The 10,158-nt window shown below is 39.2% G+C and overlaps 1 long non-coding RNA gene across 1 annotated transcript; it reads right to left on the bottom strand.

Annotated features, from left to right (window-relative positions):
* Positions 1 to 1,697: 1,697 nt before the first annotated feature.
* Positions 1,698 to 7,487, bottom strand: LOC106303145. Its single transcript, XR_001262471.1, has 3 exons — positions 7,364 to 7,487; positions 2,202 to 2,344; positions 1,698 to 1,872 (listed from the first exon to the last, which is right to left on the bottom strand). It is a non-coding gene; the product is annotated as an uncharacterized LOC106303145 (long non-coding RNA).
* Between the last annotated feature and the right edge of the window lie 2,671 nt (positions 7,488 to 10,158).

Raw genomic sequence — 10,158 nt, 5'->3', positions numbered from 1 at the left:
ATATTTTTGATTTGAATTAAAATGACAACAACTTTCATTATTCTATATCGTTAAATAATACAACATTAACAAAAATAATTAAGAAAATGTAATAATAGAAATATTCTTATTATTCTATTTCAATTTGACATAGTAAAAATATAAAGTTTATACAAATAATACTATATTTATTTTAAGAAGCTTCAAACTTTTAAAAACATTAACATAATTTTTTTTTCTAAAGAACCTACAGTCCAGTCAGTAAAGAGCCTTTGTATTGTTGTTAGTTTGTCACCATATAAATCCGGCTAATCTGTAATAAAACACACAAATCATTATACAGAAAAGATAATGAAGTTAACTGAGTGTACCTGCCAACCAGCTTCTATGCTGTTAAGATACTTTCTAAATAAGTCACTGAGAAGCCATATCTGCGAGAAGGTGAACTCGTACTGCTGCTGTATCTTTGGCTCTCACACATTTATAGTTATTTTAGTTCCATAGTATTTATTTTTCCCCTTCCACATAAGATATAGCATTCTACAGTTCTAAAAACCAAAACAAATAACACATCTTAGATTAAAAAACCAGAAAAAAACTTTTAACTCTTTTGATGATCACTTTGGTTCATGAGGACATGTTCCTCAGATTTAGGAAACGGGAAACTTTTATACTTTTTCATGCCATATTTTTTGTTTGAACTTTCTCTCAAGACAATATCTTCCTCTGTCATGGTTCCTTCAGCACATTTACCATATCGATGACATAACTGAGGAATATGTATGTCCTTCTATTTTTAACTTCGTAAAGACACTTTGTTGTTATCAAAGAGTCCCTCATTAGGATACAATTTTTCAAAAAAATTTTTGAGATTATACAACCTTCTTCGTAAAAACAAATTATTTCAATACTAAGATATGCTTTAAAAAAATATCGTAGAATCAATAAAAAGCATGTCAATTTTCCAGAAACTGAGCAACCTCACCTCTAAGGTGGAAGAACAACCCATAATCCAGATCAGCAAGTCGAACAGAGGAGTTAACTATTATAATGAGAAAATGTCGAATGCTATTGGATTTGTGAGGATGATTTTCAAGATATGAAGCTTTACCTTTTTATAGGTGGAGATTCATTGCTAGGAAAAAAAGATAAAGCGAGATACAATGAATGAGAAATCATTGAAGCATTTATGAAGGTTGTTACATAACGCTTTGGAAGATTACAACAGAAGACGAAAAGACGCAATTAAAGCTTGGCACAGAGGTTTTCACGTCGATTTGATTCACTTTTTTTTTGAACACCCGTCGATTTGATTCACTCAATTCATCATATCTCCTCCATAGCTGGTGTAGATCGAATAGGACACGAGCCTTAATTTTTGGTCATGCCATCGGGGAAGACAACCTCTCTCCGTTGGGCCAATTAAATGTTTAGAAGCCCATTAACATGTGAACAAACGAAACATAACTCGATTAAATGAAACGCTGAGTTTTACTTCTCTGAACACGTGTCAGCTCCAGAACGCATGACTTTCTGACGTGGCATCCTAGGTGGCAGCATAGGAGAGAAGCAAACATATTTATAGATATATAGATATATAGATATTCAGTCTAAATATTGAACTACACCTACATCAAAGGTCAACCGAGATTACTCTTTTCACATATGTTGCAGATATAGAACCATATAATTCTCTAAGAGAAACAAGATTATAAGACTTAAGCACAACCGACAAGTGAATTCTTCATATATAGGTAAGCAGTGATAAACACAGAGAGTTTAAAGACGAACAAGTAGAGTTGCAGCCACTTAAAATACCACCAAAATAGTGAATATGAAATCCATGGAGGTCAGGAGACAGTCCTTAAATCTTTTTTGTAACATTAGTGATCCCTGTTAAGTAAACACACAAAACAAATCAATACAAACGAATGCAGTAAACCATGTCCGAGATTTTACTTCACTGGTATTGATCTAAGCTAACTAATTTTCACACAATAAATAAGATGAGGACAAAATTTTATAGATCAAAAGAAACATAACGATAACAAGAAAATTAATTCAAATTTTCATACAGTTTATGTTTTTGTTTCATAACTCTACAGTCCAACAATTCGACCCTTCCTAGATTCTGAAATACTATTTACTAGACTTTTAGATGTTTTGTTGTATAAGTATTGCTTAAAACAAAAGAAAACAAGATAGAAGCTAATAATCATAACCTGTTTTATGAGGTACAATCGATGAGAAATTGTATCCTCCTCCAATAACATCGATGCATTGCATAATGAAGACAAAAACTCCCTATGTATATACCGGCGAATTTAATACAGATCTTTGACTCTGAACAAATTATAGTTAGGTTCTGTTAAGAAGATACGAAACCAAAACAATTTCAGTAGGATTCTTAATCATGCAATTCTACTATATTAGCATAAATTTTTTATATAAACGAGTTGGTTTATAAAAATAACCTTATCAAAACTCTAAGATTTGAGAGGGTTGCATGACATAAACCATTCATCTAAAAGCAATAGGTATACTGTAAACTAAGGAAGAAACGGTTGAGAATGTTCTGAGTCTTATTGATCATGTAGAATGTACATATATACTCGATACAATGTGATCTCACATAATAGATCTTCTCTTATCCGAGATATACTCGTGCTTATCTAAACAACATATATCAACTAACTTACTCACCAAGTATCTTATATCCTATACCACAACTGGTTTGCCTTAACCCAATATACCATCGCTAACACTCCCCCTCAAGTTGGTGCATGAAGGTTTTCAACGCCCAACTTGAACAGAAGATAGTGAAAAACAGGCGCTCCCAATGCCTTGGTCATGATGTCTGCTAGCTGCTCTGTTGTACGTACGTGCCGCGTCACAATCGACTTGTCTTGGACTGCATCTCTAACACTATGACAGTCAGCCTCGATGTGTTTCGTACGCTCATGAAACACATGATTTGCTGCGATATACAACGCCAACTTGCTGTCACAGAACATTTGCATTGGCGAAGAGTGCTCAACACCCAAGTCCCTCAGAAGTCGCTTGAGCCATTTAAGCTCTCGTAACGCCACTGCCATGGACCTGTACTCCGCTTCAGCCGAGGAATGAGACACCGTATCTTGTTTCTTTGTCTTCCAGGAGATAGGAGAGTTACCCAACAGCACGATGAAAGAAGATAGTGAACGTCGAGACCTTGGACAAGCCGCCCAATCTGCATCGCAGAACACACGAAGACGCAGGTCACTCACGGCTTTCAGCATAATGCCTTGCCCAGGAGTCCCCTTCAGATATCGTATTACTCGAACTACTGCATCCCAGTGCGCTTCTCTCGGATGTTGCATGACCTGCGAGACTACATGAACCGCATAGCTTAACTCCGGCCTCGTTATGACCAGATAAACAAGTTTACCGACAAAACGTCGATACCTTGCTGGATTCTTATAGAACGCTCCTTTATCTGACAGGAGCTTGTGATTCTGTTCCATTGGTGTAGATGTTGGCTTGCAACCGAGCAGGCCTGCCTCAGCAACTATATCTAATGCATATTTCCTCTGAGTCAAGAACATCCCTTGCGGTCCTCTTGCAATCTCAATACCAAGAAAATATTTTGCTTTTCCCAAGTCTTTCATCTTGAAGCAATCGCTCAGGTAGTCGTTGAACTTCGTCACTGTCTTCAAATCATTACCAGCTATGATCAAGTTATCCACATAAACAAGAACACGCAGCGATCTGTCTCCTTTAATGTAAGTGAAGAGTGAGTAGTCGGAGTAGGATTGCTTGAAGCCAAATTTCTTCAATGGACTCGTCAGCTTCGTGAACCAGCAACATGGAGCTTGTTTCAGTCCGTACATGGACTTTCTCAAGCGGCACACCTTGCCCTCTTCACCCTTTTGGAACCCAGGAGGCATTTTCATGTACACCTCTTCTTCAAGGTCTCCATGTAGAAAGGCGTTATGCACATCCATCTGGTGCACCTCCCAGTTCTTTACAGCGGCTACTTCTAGCAACGTACGAACCGTGGTTAACTTTGCTACAGGCGCAAAGGTCTCATCATAATCATGTCCTTCTACTTGCTTGTTTCCACACACGACTAGCCTGGCTTTGGGTCTTTCTACCGTACCATCGGCGTTATACTTGTACTTATAGATCCACATACAAGCTAGTGCCTTCTTTCCCTTGGGCAAGCTTGTCACATCCTATGTCCTTTGTTCTTCAAGAGCTACTACTTCAGCCGACATTGTCTCTCTAAAGCGTGGGTCTAACATTGCTTCTTTGAAGTTTCGTGGCTCTCTTTCTGAAGATATAGCTGCAAGGAACACTTGATGTTTCTCAGAGAACAGTGCATCGGTGACATACGCTGAGATAGGATATGAAGACGTACCTTGAACCGTCGAAGACCTTGATGGAGTGGCTGGTGGAACGAGAGTGGCGTTATGTTTATCAAGACATTGTGAGTTATATGCAACGTAGTCTTTAAGCCTGACAGAGGGTTTGGAGACTCGATGTCCTCTCCCTAGCTGTTCCTCTTGAGAACCATCGCTAACATCAGTCACCACTGCTTCATCTGCTTTAATTTATGTCTCAGTCACTGATTCTTCGGGAGGTTCAACTTCGGGAGCTATAACAACATCACTATCACTCCCCCTTAACTCCACAGCCGGGGTTTCACAGTATATCTCCCCCATACCATGAGGAACTGACGGACCAGGGTCGCTAGAGGAGACATCAGTATCCATATCGAATGGGAAAGAATCATCATTGAATACTACATCTCGAGAGACAAAGAACTCGTGACTTTCCAAGTCATACAGCTTCCAACCTCGTTTCCCAAAAGGATGTCCCACGAAGGCGCACCTTCTACTTCTCTCTTTGAACTTGTCTTGTCACGAGAAGCCCTGTGAGAAAAGCACAAGCACCCGAAAACCTTGATCTCATCGTACGATGGAGACATGCCGTACAAGCACTCGTAAGGCGTTTTTCCGTGTAGTAAACTAGATGGTGTCCTGTTAATCACATGTGCTGCGGCAAGGACACATTCTCCCCAAAATTTGATAGGAAGATTTGCTTGAAAGATCAATGATCGCGAGACATTTAGTATATGACGATGTTTACGTTCGACCCTACCGTTCTGTTGTGGGGTGGACACACACGACGTTTGGTGAATGATACCGTTTGCTGAGAAGTACTTTGAGAGACACATGAACTCAGTCCCGTTATTACTCCTAACCTTCTGAACAGACTTCCGGAACTGTCTTTGGACCAATGCGCAGAAGTTTGGCAAGATCGTCTTAACCTCTGATTTCTCAAGAAGCAGATGGATCCAGACTGCTCTGGAGTAATCGTCTACAATGGTAAGAAAATAAACGGCACCACAAGAAGATGGCTCACGGTAAGGACCCCAAAGATCGACATGTATTAACTCAAATGCAACAGAGGCTTTATTGAAACTTTCAGAAAACACCCCACGGGTTTGTTTGGATTTAAAACAAATATCACAACCACCAAAATTTTCCTTATTGTCTAAAACACCAGAAACAAAAGGCAAATGTCCTAAAACACCAAAGGCAGGATGCCCTAATCTCCGATGCCACAGTGTCTTGTCTTCAGCAGCTTTAACTCTGTGACCTCGTGCCAAAGTAACATCCCGATAAACATAAACTCCACCTCGTTCTTCACGGGCTCCAATCAGGGTCCTCGTAAAACGGTCCTGCAACATACAAAGAGTGTCAGTAAACACAGCAAGACAATCAGTCTGCTTGAGCAGTTTAGCGACTGATAGCAACGTGCAGTTCAAGTTAGGAACAAACAAAACGTTTCTTAATGTAAGCTTATCAGAAAGTCGCAATAAACCGCTCTTGGATGCCTTTACTTGGCTACCATCGACAAAGCTAACAGGACAGTATACCATGTCCATTGTATCGGTAAGAAGACCAAGATCACCGGTCATGTGATGAGATGCTCCGGTGTCAAGAATCACTTCACCCGTTTGTCTCTTACCGTTTAGCTTGTCGGGAATAGGTGTCGGTTTTTGTTGCTCAAGTAGCGCAGCCAATGATGCCCACTGCTCAGCTGATAGGCCCGGAACTCCAGACCCTGTTGCTGCTTGAGCCACGTTAGAGCGAGGCTGCTGACTACGACCTCGTCCTCTTCCTTTCCCTCGACCTCCTCCTTGATTACGTTCTGTCCACCAGTCCGGAAAACCAACAAGTTGTCAGCATTCCTTCTTGTCATGCCCAGAACGCCCACAGTGAGAGCAAACCACTAAACCTCCACGATTGCGAGCGACTGCTGCAACCAAACCATTCATCGTCGCATTCTCCGTAGAGCTAGCTTCTGCTTGCGACAAGAAACCTACCGCGTCTTGCTTCGTTTCAGCGCGAGAAGATGAGAGACGTCTCTCCTCCCTCACCACTCTCTGATACACTGAATCGAGATCAGGTAATGGCTCCATTCCGATGATGTTAGTGCACACGTTACCAAAGCGCGCATCGTCAAGTCCCATCAGGAATGTGTGCACCTTCTCTTCCTCATATTCTGCGACAATCTTTTCGGAAGCTCCGCACGTACACTTAGGAAGAGGCTTGTAGTTGAGGAGCTCTTCCCACTTCAGAACAAGTCGGCCAAAGTAGTCCATGACAGAGGAACCACCTTGTTTGCACGCCGACAATTCAGTTCTCAGTTGGTGCACACGCACTGTGTTACCAACCGAGAATTTCTTCTTCAGATCACTCCACATCTTGTAAGCATCAGGCGTGAACGTCACGGTAGATCTGACCGCATGTGATATGGACGCTCTCATCTATCTAACGATCATGGAATTCACCGTCTTCCACATCTCTGCTTCAACTGGCTGTTCAGTCTCACTCAGCATTTTCAGTGTACCGTCAATGAAACCGAACTTGCGCTTCGCACGGAGCGCGTTTTCCAATTCCGACGACCACTCACCATAATTCTCTCCAGTCAACAAGACTGGGGAGATGGTTACTCCTGGGTTATCTGACGGGGCGAGGAAGTACGGCGACATACGGTCGGGTTCGCTACTTGCGGATTTGACAATATCTTTAGACATGATTTTGTTCTCAACGTTTCCTTACGAAGGATCTTCTTTTTTTTTTTTTTTAGACTGACTCTGATACCATGTAAACTAAGGAAGAAAGGATTGAGAATGTTCTGAGTCTTATTGATCACGTAGAATGTACATATATACTCGATACAATGTGATCTCAACATAATAGATCTTCTCTTATCCGAGATATACTCTGCTTATCTAAACAACATATATCAACTAACTTACTCACCAAGTATCTTATATCCTATACCACAACCCAATATACCATCGCTAACGTATACCGTATACGAATCTGACCTTGATGAAGTTGAAGTGGTTGACTTAAGAAATTCTGATAATCGATCATAAACACGGAAACAATTTTTTTAGCTCCCTTTGTTTTGTTTGCTCTGTCGGTGGAGAGAAGCTGAAACACTTTGGAGAGAAGATGAAACACGAAACTTACTGATTTTTGTCTAAAATCTTTTTTTTTAAACAAATCATTAGTTAGGTTTTTACATCACTTCTTGAGTTTCCCGGAGTAATCTGTTTGACTCTTTTTGGGCTTGGTCCATGAAAAGATAACTAAAGCCTAATTTCCATATATTGTAATGAACATAGTGGATGATACGGTCCATTTTTATTAGTTTAGAAAATAAATATTGTTGAAAAACCTTTATTACTTAGAAAATAACGTTTGTGTTATAAACCAATGGGTGATCGACCCATATCAGACCCAAACCGTCCGACCCATCAGCTATCCATCCGGTCCATTCGCTAATGACTTATGCTAATGAGAGTTTACATTTATCTATACTTGATGTTTATCCTTTTCCATATGTATTTAGGATAAGTACTATTTCCTATTCCTATTAGGAATAGGATTTCCTTTTCTCTTATGACGGTCTAAATAAGATGGTCTAATACTTGTATAAATATAGACCTCTGGTCATGAGTAATAATAAGCTTACACATCATCTCTTTTATAACACATTATCAGTACGATAGCCTCTAACCCTAAGCCCCCACGAAATTCCTTAAACTCAGCCGAATATCACAAAACCCTAATTCCGGCTGAACTTAAAAGAGATCGTTCTCCCAAACCGTGAGGACCCAGACGACGAGCAATATATCAAATTGAAGCTCTCGCCGAGACGAATCAGACGCTGCAAACCGCTTGTCGATCCGATCACTGACGCGCCGTCACGCTCTGCTACATTAGTTCTTTCTAGACGTGATCAAGTAAACCAGACGTTCTCCTTCTTCCCTGTTCGTGATCCGACCAAGAAAGCAGCCCGTCCGCGACCCGACTCGAAGAACGATCAGCTCGCGGCCTCCTTCTCTCTTTGGTGGTCCAAATATACACTCCATAAGTTTCTAAAGGTAAAACTCGAAACTTAAAAGAACCTACACTGAATTTGGTTGATTGATAAAGATCTGAACCATTAAAATTTGAAGAACCCTAATCTAGGATAATAGAAACCCTAACATATGGAACTAAGTTTTGGTTAGATTGTTTTCCTGTTAAGTTGATAGATCAATGGCTGTTAGGGTTGCTAGAACATTGATTGATCAGTAAGAGCATTGAAACCCTAAATCTAAATTATATGATCCGTTTCCTTTATGATGTTTTGAAAATCTGAAATATCAAAAAACCTAAATTGATCCGACTGTTTTGATTGATTAATTTTGATGTATCTGAGGTTTAGGTTGCTAGATAAAAACCTTGAATTATCTTTGATGATTGTTTGAGTAAATAGAACTGTTTAGAATCGAATTTGATCTTAAAATTGTTAAATTGCTGAAAACCTAATTTTCCTTTTTTGCATAAATCGATTGATAAACAAGTTTCTATATTGTGATTAATTGTTTGAATATCGAATGAACTGATTAGGAAAATTGCTAGTTTTGATTAAAACCATAATGTATCCAGAATTGTGAATTTCTTTTTTGCTAATAGTAGAAAATTTCATTTTTCCTGAAATTTCTTTTTTCCTGAACTGGAAAATTTCCTTTTTCCTGAACTGGAAAATTTCCTTTTACTGTTAGGATTGCTAGAGAATTGCTAAAATTGACTGATTCATCTGATTTAATTCTTTTGTAAAGCTTGATATTGATAAAATCTAACCGAAAAAATGAGCCTTCAAACCCTAATATGATCTGATGATACTTGCATTATTCTTCTGATTGCTTGATCATACTAAATGTTTTAAGAAAAGTAAAACATAAGAATTATTGACCTGGTCTCACATTGATTAAAAATCGGCCTGAATATGATTGTTGTTATGATTGATGCTTTGATTGCATTCAAATATAAAATCCGACCTCTAGGGTTGTTGCATCACAATTTAATAAGGTCATGTGGCCTAAAGCATCATATAGACCTCGCATACTTGTTTTTCTCGCACCATGGTCGAGTAGTTAATTGTTTGCTCGAGAGACTTGTGAAACCGTATGCATTGATTTTATTGACTCGGTTGCATCTTGAACTGATTAATAATATGTTTCAGATGTCGAAATTTGAGCCTTTGGATTATGCTGCCCTAAATCTCTCTGGAGATAAATATCTAGAATAGGTAATGAACACTTCAGTTGCCCTGAAGTCTAGAGGACTCGGGAAATGTATCATTGATGGCAATAATGAAATTGAAAGTGAAAAGCATAGAGCCATAACAATTATGAGCTATCATCTCACTGAGGATCTGAGAGATCAGTACTTAAATATTGAGGATCCTTGTGACCTTTGGACAAAACTAAATTCCAAATACTCAATGGCATTATGGCGAAAAGCCATGAATGAATGGAAGATTCTCACGTTCCATGATTTGGAATCCGTGGACGAATATAATTTTGCTCTGATAAAAATCACCTATAGTCTTGAACTATGTGGTGAAGTGGTAACAAATGAGGATTTACTATATAAAACATATCCCACATTCCATCCAAAGGATTTGTTGTTATCACATAAGGCTAAGGGTTTCACCACCTATAATGACCTATTGTCATGCCTATTGGCAACTGAGCAAAGAGAGCAGAAAGTTATAGATACCATTAGCAGATTTGAAAAACTTCAAAAAAGATACATTGAGCAACGAAACAGTGAGATGAGACCT

This window comes from Brassica oleracea, chromosome C1 (genome assembly GCF_000695525.1).
Source record: "Brassica oleracea var. oleracea cultivar TO1000 chromosome C1, BOL, whole genome shotgun sequence".
In the NCBI taxonomy this organism is placed as follows: Eukaryota; Viridiplantae; Streptophyta; class Magnoliopsida; order Brassicales; family Brassicaceae; genus Brassica; species Brassica oleracea.
Note: the sequence above shows the minus strand (reverse complement) of the source record. Positions and strands in the feature narration are given on the sequence as shown.